At 36.1% G+C, this 16856-nt stretch overlaps 1 protein-coding gene across 13 annotated transcripts in view; it reads left to right on the forward strand.

The window, feature by feature from the left end:
* The window catches only part of MGAT4C (MGAT4 family member C), a 729258-nt gene that overhangs the window by 586158 nt on the left and 126244 nt on the right, over window positions 1–16856 (forward strand). The gene's annotated exons all lie outside the window — the stretch shown is intronic.

Consider the following 16856-nt stretch of genomic DNA (forward strand, 5'->3'; position numbering starts at 1 on the left):
TAGTGTGTCTATTAACTTTTGGTCTCTACAATTAGCCAACAAACCTCAGTGGCTTACAGAAAAAAGCGCTTGTATCTCAACCTGCAGATTAGATGGTATTTTATCCATAGCGGCCCCAGTTGGATCTCATAGGACTCTCTTCTTGAGGGACTAGCAAGCTAACTAGAACACATTCTTACTGTGATGGTGGAAGGCAAGACGCCATGCCTAAAAGGACAAGCACATTTCAAATTTCTGCTCTCATCATACCTTCCATGTTCCATTGGTCAAAGCAGGTCATGGCTAATATCAATATCAATGGCACAGAAAAATATACTCCTCACTTGGAAGTTGAGGGAACTGGGTATATAGGAAGGACATGAATATTAGCTGAATAATAATCTACTACTTCTGAAATAAAAATCAAAATATAATGTGTGTGTGTGTGTGCATGGATTAGTCATTCTCATTCAACACATATAGTGAGCATTGCCCAAAATAAATTTTCGAACTACACAGAACCAAAGACTGGCCTGATTTAAACATAAAGGTTATTAGCAGACACATTAAAAAGATACACACTTCATTTCTGATTATTTTTGTGATAAATAATGTATTTAGAAAAAACAATGTATAGTTCTGGTAGTCAATGAAGAGGGTGCATAAATAAATTCTAAAAAGCCAAGAAAAGTTTCCTAACATAGTGATATTTAACATGAGATTAAAGAAGCAAAGTCAATCAGGGAAATAAGTAGAAAAGAAAGAGTTCCAGGAAAAAGTTTATCAGGCATAAAGGCCTTCAGGCAGAAAAGAGAAACTGAATGTCAGTGTGAAGATAGAAGACAAGGAGGGTGTTATAAAATATAAATGATGGAGAGGTCAGATGAAAAAGAGTCCTTTGACAATGTTAAACCTTTGGAATTTATTCTAGGATCAATGAGAAACCATTAAAGGATTTTAGTCAGGGTTTGGGTGACTTAATCAGATTTGAATTTATAAAAGGTCACAGTAACTGCTAGATGGGGAATGGATTAGACCTCACTATCAAGTCTTGAAAAAAATGCAGAGCAGCTGAATTTCTCATACACTTAGTGATAAAATTATGAATATGAAATTGGTACAAATGTTTTGCAAAATTATTTGACATTCTCTAGTAAAGCCAAAGATTTACATCCCCAAAGACCTCACTATCTACCCTTAAATGTTTGAAGAAACCCTTGCATATATATATCAAAAGACATATTCATTAAAATGACTTTTTAGATGTTAGCTAATTTTATAAAAAGATAACAGTCCCCAATCTGCCAGCATTAGACTGGATAAGTAAGTTGTATTATATTTATATACAATAGAATATTACACAGCAGTGAAAATTTTAAAAAGAACATAGCATGCATGAACATTAGGATTAAATTTTGAGTGAAAAAGACAATTCACAGAATACTACTAATGGTATTATTTTATAAGTAAACACTTGAAACACAGGAAACATCAACAATATATTTCAGAAATGATTAAATAATGAAATTTTAAGGACAGTAAGGCACTAAATGTTAAGTCTGAAAGTCACAATAATGGCCATGTCTGAGTGATGACAAGTTGAATAGGATCAGGGGAAGGCACATAGAGGGCTTCTCGAGCTGGCTGATGAATAGAAGAGTATTTTGGTATTTTAGTCTTACACATTCTATAGCCTTTTATAATCTCTTATATTACTAAATATTTAAAAAAATTATAAGAAAAAAAAACAGTATAAGCTAGATCTGAAGGGTCAGAGTATATAGAGATTATTTTGAAGGTTGTTAGAGTAATTCAGGAGAAAGATAACATTTCCATGGTGAGGGAAATGAGATAGAGGGAAGTCATGTGTCCTTAGAATGATGATGTGAGAGACTCTGAAGGACAGAGAATTTCCCACTGTGGCCTTGGAATATTCTGGATCTTTCAGCTATTCCACCTACATATTCTAACATATAACATTAACTTGTCTTTGTTTTTCTCCATCCCTATTGATGCAAACCAGATTGTCCAGTGGCTGCTAAACCAGATGAAAAGTTTATTTATTCCTGAAATAGCCCCAAAACGCTTTCTACCCTATTCCCTCAAGTTTGAATATTCCTTTGGAGCCTTCTTCTACCTATTTTTAATAGATTCTTATAACAATTCATTGGTGGATTTTCTTTGACAATGTGATCAGTCACCTAAAGTACGGAATCAGAGTGGAGATAGATTATGATTTCATTCTGAGATATATTGAGTTTGAGTTTCTTGGGAGCAACCAAATGGGAATGTTGAGGAGACTTTTAATATATTGTCTAAAGTTCAGAGGAAAGTCTAGGTGAATGGGAGAAAACTGATTGCAACATTAGCCATCAGGATAGATGAAATTGCCTCCAGACAAGTATGGAGTGCAGTAAGAAAGCATCTGAGACTGAGCGCTGAGGAAACCAAGCATTTACACATTGGACGGAGAAGGAAAAGCTGGTAATAGAGAGAGATGAAGAGAAACCAGGGGGTATGGGGGAAATTAGGAGAGGGGGTATCTCAAGGCATGTCTTCGGAAGCAGACCGAGACATAATAATTCACATTCTAGTGATTTATTAGGAAAGCGCTTCTGAAGAAACTAGTGAGGGAGGAAGTAAGAAGCCGAGCACATGTGTAATTTCAGGCCAAGTCTCAGCGATAGCCTGGTTCGTTCAGAACAAGCTGAAGGATGAACTGCTACTCAGAATTCTTTCCTACTCAGTGCAAAAGAGATGAACTTTCATACTCCTGTAGGGAGTTTTTCAAAGTCTGCTCCATGAAGTTACTGACCCCAGGTACTCCTACTCTTTGGAAATGGGCTGCAGAGGCCTGTGGACAGGACTTAACATAGAAGCAGATGTAGGAAGTTAGAAGCAAGGATAATAAGAAGGAAGGGTGGGGGCACAGAAATGATAAAAGCCCTCAGAGACAAAACCCATCTATTATGTTGCCTCCAAGAAACTCGTTTTAAGCCCGAAGACACCTCCAGATTTAAAAAGTGAGGGGGTGGAAAAAAATTTACCATGCTAATAGACATCAGAAGAAAGCAGGAGTGGCAATCCTTATATCAGATCAATTAGATTTTAAGCCAAAGACTATAATAAGAGATGAGGAAGGACACTATATCATACTCAAAGGGTCTGTCCAACAAGAAGATTTAACAATTTTAAATATCTATGCCCCAACGTGGGAGCAGCCAACTATATAAACCAATTAATAACAAAATCAAAGAAACATATCAACAATAATACAATAATAGTAGGGGACTTTAACACTCCCCTCACTGAAATGGACAGATCATCCAAACAAAAGATCAGCAAGGAAATAAAGGCCTTAAACGACACACTGGACCAGATGGACATCACAGATATCTTCAGAACATTTCATCCCAAAGCAACAGAATACACATTCTTCTCTAGTGCACATGGAACATTCTCCAGAATAGATCACATCCTCGGTCCTAAATCAGGTCTCAACCGGTATCAAAAGATTGGGATCATTCCCTGCATATTTTCAGACCACAATGCTCTAAAGCTAGAACTCAACCACAAAAGGAAGTTTGAAAAGAACCCAACTACATGGAGACTAAACAGCATCCTTCTAAAGAATGAATGGGTCAACTGGGAACTTAAAGAAGAATTGAAAAAAATCATGGAAACAAATGATAATGAAAATACAACGGTTCAAAATCTGTGGGACACAACAAAGGCAGTCCTGAGAGGAAAATATATAGCGGTACAAGCCTTTCTCAAGAAACAAGAAAGGTCTCAGGTACACAACCTAACCCTACACCTAAAGGAGCTGGAGAAAGAACAAGAAAGAAACCCTAAGCCAAGCAGGAGAAGAGAAATCATAAAGATCAGAGCAGAAATCAATGAAATAGAAACCAAAAAGACAATAGAGCAAATCAACGAAACTAGGAGCTGGTTCTTTGAAAGAATTAATAAAATTGATAAACCCCTGGCCAGACTTATCAAAAAGAAAAGAGAAAGGACCCAAATAAATAAAATCATGAATGAAAGAGGAGAGATCACAACTAACAACAAAGAAATACAAACTATTATAAGAACATACTATGAGCAACTCTACGCCAACAAATTTGACAATCTGGAAGAAATGGATGCATTCCTAGAAACATATAAACTACCACAACTGAACCAGGAAGAAGTAGAAAGCCTGAACAGACCCATAACCAGTAAGGAGATTGAAACAGTCATTAAAAATCTCCAAACAAACAAAAGCCCAGGGCCAGATGGCTTCCCGGGGGAATTCTACCAAACATTTAAAGAAGAACTAATTCCTATTCTCCTGAAACTGTTCCAAAAAATAGAAATGGAAGGAAAACTTCCAAACTCATTTTATGAGGCCAGCATCACCTTGATCCCAAAACCAGACAAGGATCCCATCAAAAAAGAGAGCTATAGACCAATATCCTTGATGAACACAGATGCGAAAATACTCAACAAAATACTAGCCAATAGGATTCAACAGTACATTAAAAGGATTATTCACCACGACCAAGTGGGATTTATTCCAGGGCTGCAAGTTTGGTTCAACATCCGCAAATCAGTCAATGTGATACAACACATCAATAAAAGAAAGAACAAGAACCATATGATACTCTCAATAGATGCTGAAAAAGCATTTGACAAAGTACAGCATCCCTTCCTGATCAAAACTCTTCAAAGTGTAGGGATAGAGGGCACATACCTCAATATCATCAAAGCCATCTATGAAAAACCCACCGCAAATATCATTCTCAATGGAGAAAAACTGAAAGCTTTTCCGCTAAGGTCAGGAACACGGCAGGGATGTCCATTATCACCACTGCTATTCAACATAGTACTAGAGATCCTAGCCTCAGCAATCAGACAACAAAAGGAAATTAAAGGCATCCAAATCGGCAAAGAAGAAGTCAAATTATCACTCTTCGCAGATGATATGATACTCTATGTGGAAAACCCCAAAGACTCCACTCCAAAACTGCTAGAACTTGTACAGGAATTCAGTAAAGTGTCAGGATATAAAATCAATGCACAGAAATCAGTTGCATTTCCCTACACCAACAGCAAGACAGAAGAAAGAGAAATTAAGGAGTCAATCCCATTTACAATTGCACCCAAAACCATAAGATACCTAGGAATAAACCTAACCAAAGAGGCACAGAATCTATACTCAGAAAACTATAAAGTACTCATGAAAGAAATTGAGGAAGACACAAAGAAATGGAAAAATGTTCCATGCTCCTGGATTGGAAGAATAAATATTGTGAAAATGTCTATGCTACCTAAAGCAATCTACACATTTAATGCAATTCCTATCAAAGTACCATCCATCTTTTTCAAAGAAATGGAACAAATAATTCTAAAATTTATATGGAACCAGAAAAGACCTCGAATAGCCAAAGGGATATTGAAAAAGAAAGCCAACGTTGGTGGCATCACAATTCCGGACTTCAAGCTCTATTACAAAGCTGTCATCATCAAGACAGCATGGTACTGGCACAAAAACAGACACATAGATCAATGGAACAGAATAGAGAGCCCAGAAATAGACCCTCAACTCTACAGTCAACTAATCTTCGACAAAGCAGGAAAGAATGTCCAATGGAAAAAAGACAGCCTCTTCAATAAATGGTGCTGGGAAAATTGGACAGCCACATGCAGAAAAATGAAATTGGACCATTTCTTTACACCACACACAAAAATAGACTCAAAATGGATGAAGGACCTCAATGTGCGAAAGGAATCCATCAAAATCCTTGAGGAGAACACAGGCAGCAACCTCTTCGACCTCTGCCGCAGCAACATCTTCCTAGGAACAACGCCAAAGGCAAGGGAAGCAAGGGCAAAAATGAACTATTGGGATTTCATCAAGATCAAAAGCTTTTGCACAGCAAAGGAAACAGTTAACAAAATCAAAAGACAACTGACAGAATGGGAGAAGATATTTGCAAACGACATATCAGATAAAGGACTAGTGTCCAGAATCTATAAAGAACTTAGCAAACTCAACACCCAAAGAACAAATAATCCAATCAAGAAATGGGCAGAGGATATGAACAGACATTTCTGCAAAGAAGACATCCAGATGGCCAACAGACACATGAAAAAGTGCTCCATATCACTCGGCATCAGGGAAATACAAATCAAAACCACAATGAGATATCACCTCACACCAGTCAGAATGGCTAAAATCAACAAGTCAGGAAATGACAGATGCTGGCGAGGATGCGGAGAAAGGGGAACCCTCCTACACTGTTGGTGGGAATGCAAGCTGGTGCAGCCACTCTGGAAAACAGCATGGAGGTTCCTCAAAATGTTGAAAATAGAACTGCCCTATGACCCAGCAATTGCACTTTTGGGTATTTACCCTAAGGATACAAACGTAGTGATCCAAAGGGGCACGTGCACCCGAATGTTTATAGCAGCAATGTCCACAATAGCCAAACTATGGAAAGAACCTAGATGTCCATAACAGATGAATGGATCAAGAAGATGTGGTATATACACACAATGGAATACTATGCAGCCATCAAAAGAAATGAAATCTTGCCACTTGCGACAACATGGATGGAACTAGAGCGTATCATGCTTAGTGAAATAAGTCAAGCAGAAAAAGACAACTATCATATGATCTCCCTGATATGAGGAAGTGGTGATGCAACATGGGAGCTTAAGTGGGTAGGAGAAGAATAAATGAAACAAGATGGGATTGGGAGGGAGACAAACCATAAGTGACTCTTAATCTCACAAAACAAACTGAGGGTTGCTGAGGGGAGGGGGTTGGGGAGAAGGGGGTGGGATTATGGACATTGGGGAGGGTATGTGCTTTGGTGAGTGCTGTGAAGTGTGTAAACCTGATGATTCACAGACCTGCACCCCTGGGGATAAAAATATATGTTTATAAAAAATTAAAAATTAAAAAAAAAAAAAAGGCCCTCAGAGAGAATCTTGGCATCATGCCTACAAATGTCTGCTAAATATGGCACCGCAGAATCCAAAGAGAAAGTTTTAAGTCATGGTAGCTTTCACTAAAAGTTCTTCTTGACAGTTTAAAGTGAATTCTAAAAAATGAAGTATCAGACTAAGTCACAAGAGCATGCTAAAATTTAAGCTTAATTATATGATAAGTCGCGTCCTATAAGGAGCTTTCACTTTGTCCCTTAGGTAATAAGAAGCCATTGAAATAGTTTTAAGAAGGGGAATGACAAAAGCATATAAATAAATATCTTCAGTGAGGGCAGCACTTGGGATGTTTGATTGAAGCCTAGAAAACCACCCTGAAAATGGCCACAAAAGTTCAAATAAGAGATTATAAAGATTTAGAGATATAAGAATGGATTGAAGTTGCCTTTTATATTTAAGAGACAAAATAAACAAAGATTGTGGCTCCATAAAAAAAAGCAGTCAAGGATGACTACAGTTTTCTATATTTGTTTACTGAGTTAATAGAGCAATATGAGAAGGATCCTGGAAATAATCTATTTCAGGGTCAACAGGGTGTATAATGTGTACGTCTGGATCACTCCTGTTGAGCCAGCTATCAGTTAGTTAAATACAAAAGTCTGCAGTTTGGTAAGGTGACCAGAATACCAGGCAGAAATGTGCACATCATCTTCTGATCATATTTATCATAGTTAAATACATGAGTCGATAAGAAGCCCCAGGATAAGAAAAGAAATAAGCCATAGAAATCCTGGTGTTGGGGCGCCTGGGTGGCTCAGTGGGTTAAACCTCTGCCTTTGGCTCAGGTCATGATCCCAGGGTCCTGGGATGGAGCCCTGCAGCGGGCTCTCTGCTCAGCAGGGAGCCTGCTCCCCCCACCCCGCCGCCTGCTGCTGTGCCTCCTTGTGATCTCTCTCTGTCTCTGTCAAATAAATAAAATTAAAAAAAAAAAAGAAAGAAATCCTGGTGTAGAATATTTTAATATCAAAAAGCTATATCAGATATTAATTGACCAACTCTTTCAAGTTAGATAATAATCTTTGTGATTTAACTGCTTTTCTGGTCTCTCTATTGTAATCTCTATTCAGATGACAATTAGAGATGCTCTGCCTAATCACTCCATCTAACCTACCTGTCCCACCTCCAATCCCACTTTTCTCTATCTCCTTACTTTCCTTTCCTCTTTATAGTACATACCACTGTCTGGCGTTATGTCAGATAGTCATGAATATATTTACATTGTGTCTTCTGCAGTAGAATAAAAGCTTATAAAGATTGAGTCTCCCCTCCCACTCATATGCCACCAAATATATCCCCTGTTTTTAGAAGGCTTCTTGAAACATGAGACTGACTGGATATTTTGTTGTTGTTGTTGTTGCTAACATTGTAAGAGTTCATTTGACCCAAAATTGACTAGAACGGGGCAGGGCCAAAAGAGAAGTAGTTAGGAGCACACTAGGAACATGAGCCAGAGGAAATACTTAGAGAAAGAACAGAAGGAAAGAAGGAAAGGGAGAAAGAGAGAGAGAGAGAGAGAAAGGAAGGAAAGAAAGAGAGGGAGGGAGGGTGGAAAGGGGAGGGGGAGGAAGGGAAAATATTTGCATCTAGCTGAATGCCGAGATGGTTATGTGTGGTGGGTTGTCTTCAGCATTTTAATTTTGTAACCTTAGATTTTGGTTTGCTCATAGAGGCAACCAGGACATCAGAGTCATGTCAATCGAATGACCTCCTTATTTAGTTAATTTAAGAAGAACTTATGGAAATGCCACTTTGGCAGCAGTGGGAAGGGGATGCCTACTTTCTCATTTTGCTCAAGACATCCTACATTCACTGGGTGTCTGCCCACCTGTTGGTCTGAGTGCCCTGATTTGGTGCTGCCTGGTTTCCTGATGCTGGTGTTTTCCCAGGGCAACGAGTCCATGTCATATCCCTCCCTTGTAGTGATTTTTTGTCTGGCCTGAAGGATGATCTTCTCTCTGCTTGCTTCTGAGCACCACCTGGGTGGTGGGAGCTTTTGGATGCTCTTGCATGACAGTCTAGGAACCGTGAAGATCCAGGGTGCCAACTAGGTTCCTTTAATACCTAGACAGCTTAGTCTCCACTTATACATCTCTATGCTTGGCTCCTCAAATCAATTATTTATAACTGGTACATCCAACAGTCTTACCAGGTGATTATCTTACAGACTCTGTTTATTGCCATTTTAGATAATTCTGTCTGCAGAATCAAATTCCCCATGCAAATCATAAATCTTTGAAAAAATTAAGCCAAAGTTGATTCTCTGATTATGAAACAAATTCTTAAATTATGTTAAGGAATCTAGGACTACAATTTTAGTCCTAGTGAACAAAATTGCTTTCTTATATAATCTTACTATAATTTAACTGTATCCCTAAACCAAGCCAGTCATGGCAAAAATTCTTCCAGCATTTACATGGTAAGTAATTCGTGTTCCTGCTCCACTTTCATCTTAGTTTAGCAATGATGTGCCTGGGCCTAGTATATTGATAGATCCCCTGAATCTGAGAAGTACACACTGTGTCCTAGTAAATTAGTGTATTTCTACATGATATAAAGGTGCTGTGAGATCAAAGACAGGACAGGTGTTCTCTAAGGACCAGATTCTAATCACTCTCACCATAAGGCAAGAAGCTTAGAGCACTATATAAATAGTGTAATTTAATAATTATCATGCACACGTGTGTGCGCACACACACAGATTTGAAGCATGTTCAGAGTCTAGGTATAGTTCATATCTTTCTTTTTACTTTACCAGCATTTATCTCCCCCTCCCTTTTGTAAATTGCTTGAGAAATTACATCTGTTAGCCTTTGGATGAAAACTTACAAATAAGGTTTCATGTACATACTCTCCTCTGACGGTCACATGGCTGTCTCTCTCCAGATTCAAATCTTGAACTGAAAAACATCTAAAATAAAAAATACTGCATGGAGCCCTGGGTGTGGTGCCTAAGCAAATAATTTTGGAACACTGAAAAAATTAAATTAAATTAAATTAAAAATTATATTGGGAGCTGATTCTTACTCATGTTTTATTCCAGTAAGACTGCCCCTTAGTTCCTCTCACCACAATTCCAGAAACTTCTTTGGATTCTGTCCTTGATCTCCAGTCTTTCCTAGGATTCGGAAAGCTACCTCGCATCCTTCTAATAAACTCATATTATGTTTTATTAACCTAGAGCTTGTTTTCATTGCTTATCGTCAGAGAACAACAAATGGAGAGGCCTTATTTATGATTCTTTTTACTGCGCACAGCTTGAGTAATATATATGTGATCTGGTAGGAGAAAGGAAATCTTAAAAGTGTAGTTTCATGGCATTACTTAATTCAGTCCACGCCGATGGCCCTGGGCCTACCTCGGCAGTACTTTCACAGCCTGGTCCTGCACCTGGATACCAGCTATTTCATGAACACTGTGTCTGCTTCAAGAGTCTGAAGAATATTTTCTGTGACTTCTGAAGGATCAAGATCAAAGTGTACATGGCCACCTGCCACACCCCTGTGGTCCCCCAGCTTGAGGCTGGGCACAGGTTCGATGTACCTACCAATAAGCCACATCTCTGCCTTGGCTCCTGATGCTGTCCTCTTTGCCCTCCAACACCTGCAGTTTGCCCGTCAGCCCTGTTTTGATTACTAAACTCTGACCGTGCTACCACCCTGCCTGAGACTGCCCATCTCTGGAGGTTATAACAGAGCACTCATGAGGAATGCCTCCAGATGTTATTACCCAGGAGTCCTGCTGTACACATGCACATACACAACTCGGAAATGGAAGTCCTGGGTCTCCCGGGTTCAACGCTGTAGGCATGGGGTGGAACACTGGCTAAGTGTGGGGGAGGATGTATGTTTCTAGCCCCAGAAACGGACTTGTTTACCCAATAAAACAAAACGAAAAGTGCAGTTTCATGGACATTACTATTTATTACTTTTTGAAGTTTGGGATTGTTAATGTACTTTAATGAACACAGTTATCCAAAGATGTCCAGTAGATTTGCCCTTGGTGATCTGAGATACCATGAATGATATCCTCACATGTAAAAAAAGTTTCTTTTTCTGAGTTTAGCTGAAATATCTCAATGTAGACAGCCTGTTATTATATCTTCACATATGACAAATAGCTTTCTGTCAGCCACTCTTTTCCTCTCCACTGTCCATCATCCTGGCCTTGGAGATCAGCACTCTTCTCCTTTGAATGCATTAGTCATTCATGAATAATGACATAAAAGCTTAGCAATGCTTCAGAAAGAGAGCCTTTTATTATACTTTTCTAACAACCATTAATATCTATAACAACTCAGCAGTTTTTAATTTTCTTTTATAAAAGGACAAGTTGTAACTACATGACAAAATGGCATGGGGTCTAAAACTATTACCAGTTTCATTAGTGAGGGTAGGAAAGGAAAAAATAGAAAAACGAACTATACTGCTATCAGACACATAAAACCTTTGATTTATATATATATATATATATATATATACACATATATATATACACATATATACATATATACACATATATATATACACATATATACATATATACACATATATGTGTATATATGTATATATGTGTATATATATATATATATGAACTTTTTTGGGGAGTGAAGGGCCATTGAATGTATAAACTTTAATTACAACAAACCACACAATATAAAAAAGGCTTTATTTTTTATTTAAACTTTTGGGTATTGCTAGAAATTAAGAACTTTAAATTTAGGTTAGCTAAAATTTTGAAGTTAATGTGGGTTTTAACAAAGTTATGTACTTCCATAATATTTTTGAAAAGATATCATCCAAACAACAATATGGAATAAAAATTACTGGTAAACCAAAGAAAATACTGTTTTTTGGAACTGTATTTGTGAATCATTTCAGCAAGAATGTTAAAAAGCAAAATAGTATTTGAGTATTTGAATCTAAGTGAGAGGCTCTCATAACTGAAAAAAAATGGTCACAATTATTTTAGTTGCATAGTTATATGTAGCATAATCAAGATTATTTTGTCTATTACATATTACTTTCTCCTTGAATTTAAGAAAAATTGAAAATTCAAGCACCACATTTAAACTTTTGGGGTTTCTCATAAATATTTTATAGCAAAGTAAAATTGGGGATAAAATTTTTTCAGTTTGGAATAAAATCTAGAGGGGAGCCTGGGTGGCTCAGTGGGTTAAGCCTCTGCTTTCAGCTCAGGTCATGATCTCAGGGTCCTGGGATTGAGCCCTTTATGGGCTTTCTGCTCAGCAGGGAGCCTGCTTCTCCCTCTCTCTCTGCCTGCCCATCTGCCTACTTGTGATCTCTCTGTGTCATATAAATAAATAAAATCTTTAAAAAGATCTAGATTCAGGAACAAAATTGCATATCATTAACTTCTCCACAAATGAGATGTTTTATTTTTTGTGTTGTTTTGTTTTGTTTTAATTGAATATGTATCTTCCAAAATAGCCAGGTCAATACCATCAATAACTTTCAGATTTTTTTTTTCACCTTTCTTATTTAATCTGAATGTTTATTAACAAAGATTTATTAGGACCCAAACTTTGTTCTTCATTGTGAATTCCAGCTTCCATTTGGGTTTTTACTGAAAAAGATTTTGGATCCATGTACAACATAAGTAGTTGCAGAATAATCTGCATTATAATAAGCATAATAAATCAACATAATAAGCACTGACTTAATTCTATTTATGACTCTATTATAGAGTAACCCTGATTACCCTTAGATATTATGCAAGAGCATATAAGGGAAATGATTTGTCCATCTAGACTATTGTACTTTTTCAATTAGGGGAAGAACTTCAAATGCTTTTTTAACATGAACTCATTTGTTCCTAAACTTTTCAAAAGTTTAGAAGGCAGCATGAGTAGTAATGTCCTCATTTACAAGTAAGGAGGCTAGAAGTTTTGATGGGTGATGGATTACTGTCATGCATAACTATTTATTCCCAATCTCTCTGCTGAAAATTCTCTCAGGTATAATTAAAGGACAATCTGATCTAATTAAAAAATGAGAAAATCAATTAATCTGTACTTTGAAAGTATATATTGCCTGCCAATGTTTTTCTAATGGATGATAATTAGAAGAAAGAAGCTTGCATATGTTGTATAAGAATCTATTGGAGATATATTTTATTATTAGCAAAATTACAGGGAATTGCTAAGCCAAAGTCAGGTGCTTTATGTATGGAAAAAGAAAAAAAATACAAAACAAAAAAGGAAGAGGACATATGCAGTATATAGACTAGGAGTTAACAATTGAAACATGTGTAACTTCTTTATAGAATGTAGAATAATTACCATAACATCTACAAATCTATTTACAGATAATGTAAAAAAATGTTTATATTAAGCATATCTTACAGACTAAGGTTTAACATCAATTTCGTATCATAATGTATTTTTAAAAGTGATGAGTTCTTATGAGCTTCATGGTTAAAGACTGTTTTATGAAATTTTAAAAAAAAAATTTTGGGGGGGTGCTTGGGTGGCTCAGCTGGTTAAGCCACTGCCTTCAGCTCAGGTCATGATCTCAGGGTCCTGGGATCAAGGCCCACATCAGAGTCTCTGCTCAGCAGGGAGCCTGCTCCACCCCCTACCCTGCCTTCTGCTCTGCCTACTTGTGATCTCTCTCTCTCTAACAAAGAAATGAAGAAATAAATAATATTTCTTTAAAAAAAAAAGAAGATATGTCATTTATTTATTTATTTATTTTTAAGATTTTATTTATTTGACAGAGAGAGATCACAAGTGGAGAAAGAGAGAGGAGGAAGCAGGCTCCCCGCCTAGCAGAGAGCCCGATGCGGGACTCGATCCCAGGACCCCCCGAGATCATGACCTGAGCCGAAGACAGAGGCTTAACCCCCTGAGCCACCCAGGCAGCCCAAGATTTGTCATTTAAATAGAGGACTACTTCTGACGCTTTCTGTCTTTTTGATAAATAGAAAAGAGAACATAATTACTATAACAACAATAATGTATATTTTTCACATAAAGTGATTTGTCCCCCACCCCTAGCCCAGTTCATTTTGCTATTCTGATCTACACTGAATACCTCCAAATCTTCGTGGGAATTGTAATAATCAACACAGCACTTTGGATTCTCAAAACTTTATGTTAATAAAATGTTATCCTCTCCTGGGCTTTCATCAAATACCATTTTTGATAGTTGCTTTATTTTTTTTTTTTTTTCCTAGAGACAATGAGTTAATCCTTCTCAAGTTAAGGCACTCATTTGTATATACAAGGCTTATTTACAGTTACACATGTACTCACCTATAGGGCCACACCCCAATTCTGTATTTGCATTCTCTTTAGAAAAATCTACTTAAAGTAGTTGGTTTGTTTGGTTCTTGTATATATTTGCTTTTGCATGTATTTGCAAAAATAAATAGTATTGTTATAACTTGTCTTTTTTATTTCATAGATTACCATCCTTATTGAGATATAATTTACATGCCATAAAATTTGCCTATTTTCATGTACATTTCAATGAATTCTAGTACATTTATAGCGTTGTGAAAACATTATCACAATTTAATTTTAGAATGTTGCTAAACTTGTGCCCATTTATAATCACTCCCCATTTCTATCCCCAGCCTTAAGAATCACTAATCTAATTTCTGTTTCTATAAATTCGCATTTGGGGGGAATTCTATATAAATAAATCCTGTAATATTATTTTAAGGAACAATTTTGCTATATAGAATGCATGCATTGACAGCATTTATCTTTTCTCTCATATATAGATATCTGTGCTTCCTCTAATCCAGTTCCTTATTAGCAAAACCAAAGCTGCAAGACACTTGTTTTTCCCTCAAGCATTTCTGAAGAACACACAAGAGGGTTTCTTAGTCATTGGGTACACAAATACATATTTTAACTAAAGATTACCAAATTTTCTACAAAAAAAATCGATACACATATCTGCCAGCAGTTTGTGAGCCTAATTGGTTCCAAACATTACCAAATTCGGTATTAGACAAAAAAAATTGTGGATTTTGTCAGTATAATGTTATTTTGTTTTAACTTTTAATTGTTAAATTAATAGTGAATGGAATATTCTTTTGTACACTTTTTAACCATTCAGTTTTCTCCTTCAGTTGGTTTCATATTAACAGTAATCTATCTTACTATTGTATTTCCCATTCCCCCTTTTTCTTTAGAGAAGGAGAGAAGGGGTTGGGGGAGAGGGAGGGGAAAAAGAGGGAATCTCCACACCCAACACAGAGCCCTACATGGGGCTCTATCTCACAACCTTGAGATCATGACCCATGCTGAAATCAAGAATCAGATGCTTAACCGACTGAGCCACATAGGCACCCCTGCATTTCCTATTCCTAAATGCTATTGCATTTCTATTATTTTGCAAGAGTACCTACTATATATTCCAGTATAAATAAATGTTGTGTCAAATAGCTTCTCCTATTTTATCACTACTAATATTCTTAACATTAATACCACAACTTTGGACATAAGTCAATTGGTATTTATGTCTTTTTATACTTTTATACAAAATTGGGCAAACATGACTATGGAACAATTAATAAAGGCCCTTCTTTTACACACTTAGAAGAACAACAGATGATTCTCCCAAGCAGAGAATTGTGGAGATCAGGTCATTATGTCTCAAAACTAAGGAAATATGTAGACTCAGCAAAAGAAAGAAAGGAAGAAAGGAAGAAAGAAAGAAAGAAAGAAAGAAAGAAAGAAAGAAAGAAAGAAAGAAAAGAAAAGAAAAGAAAAGAAAAGAAAAGAAAAGAAAAGAAAAGAAAAGAAAGAAGAAAGAAAGGGAAGGAAAGAGAGAGAGAAAGGAAGGAAAGAAAGAAAATAAAGGAAAGAAGGGAAGAAAATAAAGGAAATAAATGACAAAAAATGAAAGAAAGAAAGACTATAAAAGTCAATAAAAATGTGGAAAGTGCCATACTTGAGCTAAATGTGTAATTTGACTTAATTTGTCAAATTGATTTGGAATCTTTCTGAGGTTGGGAATAATAGCATTTCACATTGTCAATTTTTCATTTGTGTTTTACTTAAAAGAACTTTTATAAATATTGTAAGTGTTTTAAACATTTCATTAGAATTGTGGAAAAACCGATCAGAAGAAGAGTTATTCTAGGACAAAAGTTCAATAGGAAACTTCAGGCAAAAACAAAAGTCCAAAGATTATTGAATTTCAGAATCTATTTATATTGACAAAAAGAAAGTTCATATTCTACTTAGCATGAAGCTGATCTTTCTGTTCTATTAAAAGACACTTATTATATTTCTCTTCAAATAAAGCAACTATTTCAGATGTTCCAGCCAGTCAATCAGAAAGTATTTATTGAGTATTCATTTTGTACATTGATACTAGATTCAGGATAAAGAGATTAAAAAAAAAACAACACTTCAGCATTACAACGAAAATTTATGAACCTATACAGACTGGCAATTCCTGAAATAAAGTGGTGTGGAAAGCTGTCCAGAGAGAGATCAGCTTATTGTAACCAAAAAAATTCTGGAATGATTAATTTTAATCATTTGTGCCACATACTATTTATTGGCTTATTAGTATTATTAGTAGTAGTATTAATAATGCTAATAATTTAGTATTATTAGTATTTTTACTAGATGGTCTTAGTCTTATAATTGAATTAAATAGGGTACATGATAGTTTTTATTTGAAGAATAATATTAATTATAGCTGTGAATTAATTTATCCAAAATTTTAGCTATATCTAATGTATAGCCCACACTGCTTATTTTTTCAAGCTACATTTTTTTATTAGTTGTTTTGTGCAGACAGAAAAAGAAAATTGTTACATATATGACCTCTTTACAATGGTACTACTAATTTGCTTAGTAAATTATCCTTAAAGAATTAAGAGTCTGGGAAGATAAATAT

Source organism: Mustela erminea, chromosome 6 (genome assembly GCF_009829155.1).
Source record: "Mustela erminea isolate mMusErm1 chromosome 6, mMusErm1.Pri, whole genome shotgun sequence".
In the NCBI taxonomy this organism is placed as follows: Eukaryota; Metazoa; Chordata; class Mammalia; order Carnivora; family Mustelidae; genus Mustela; species Mustela erminea.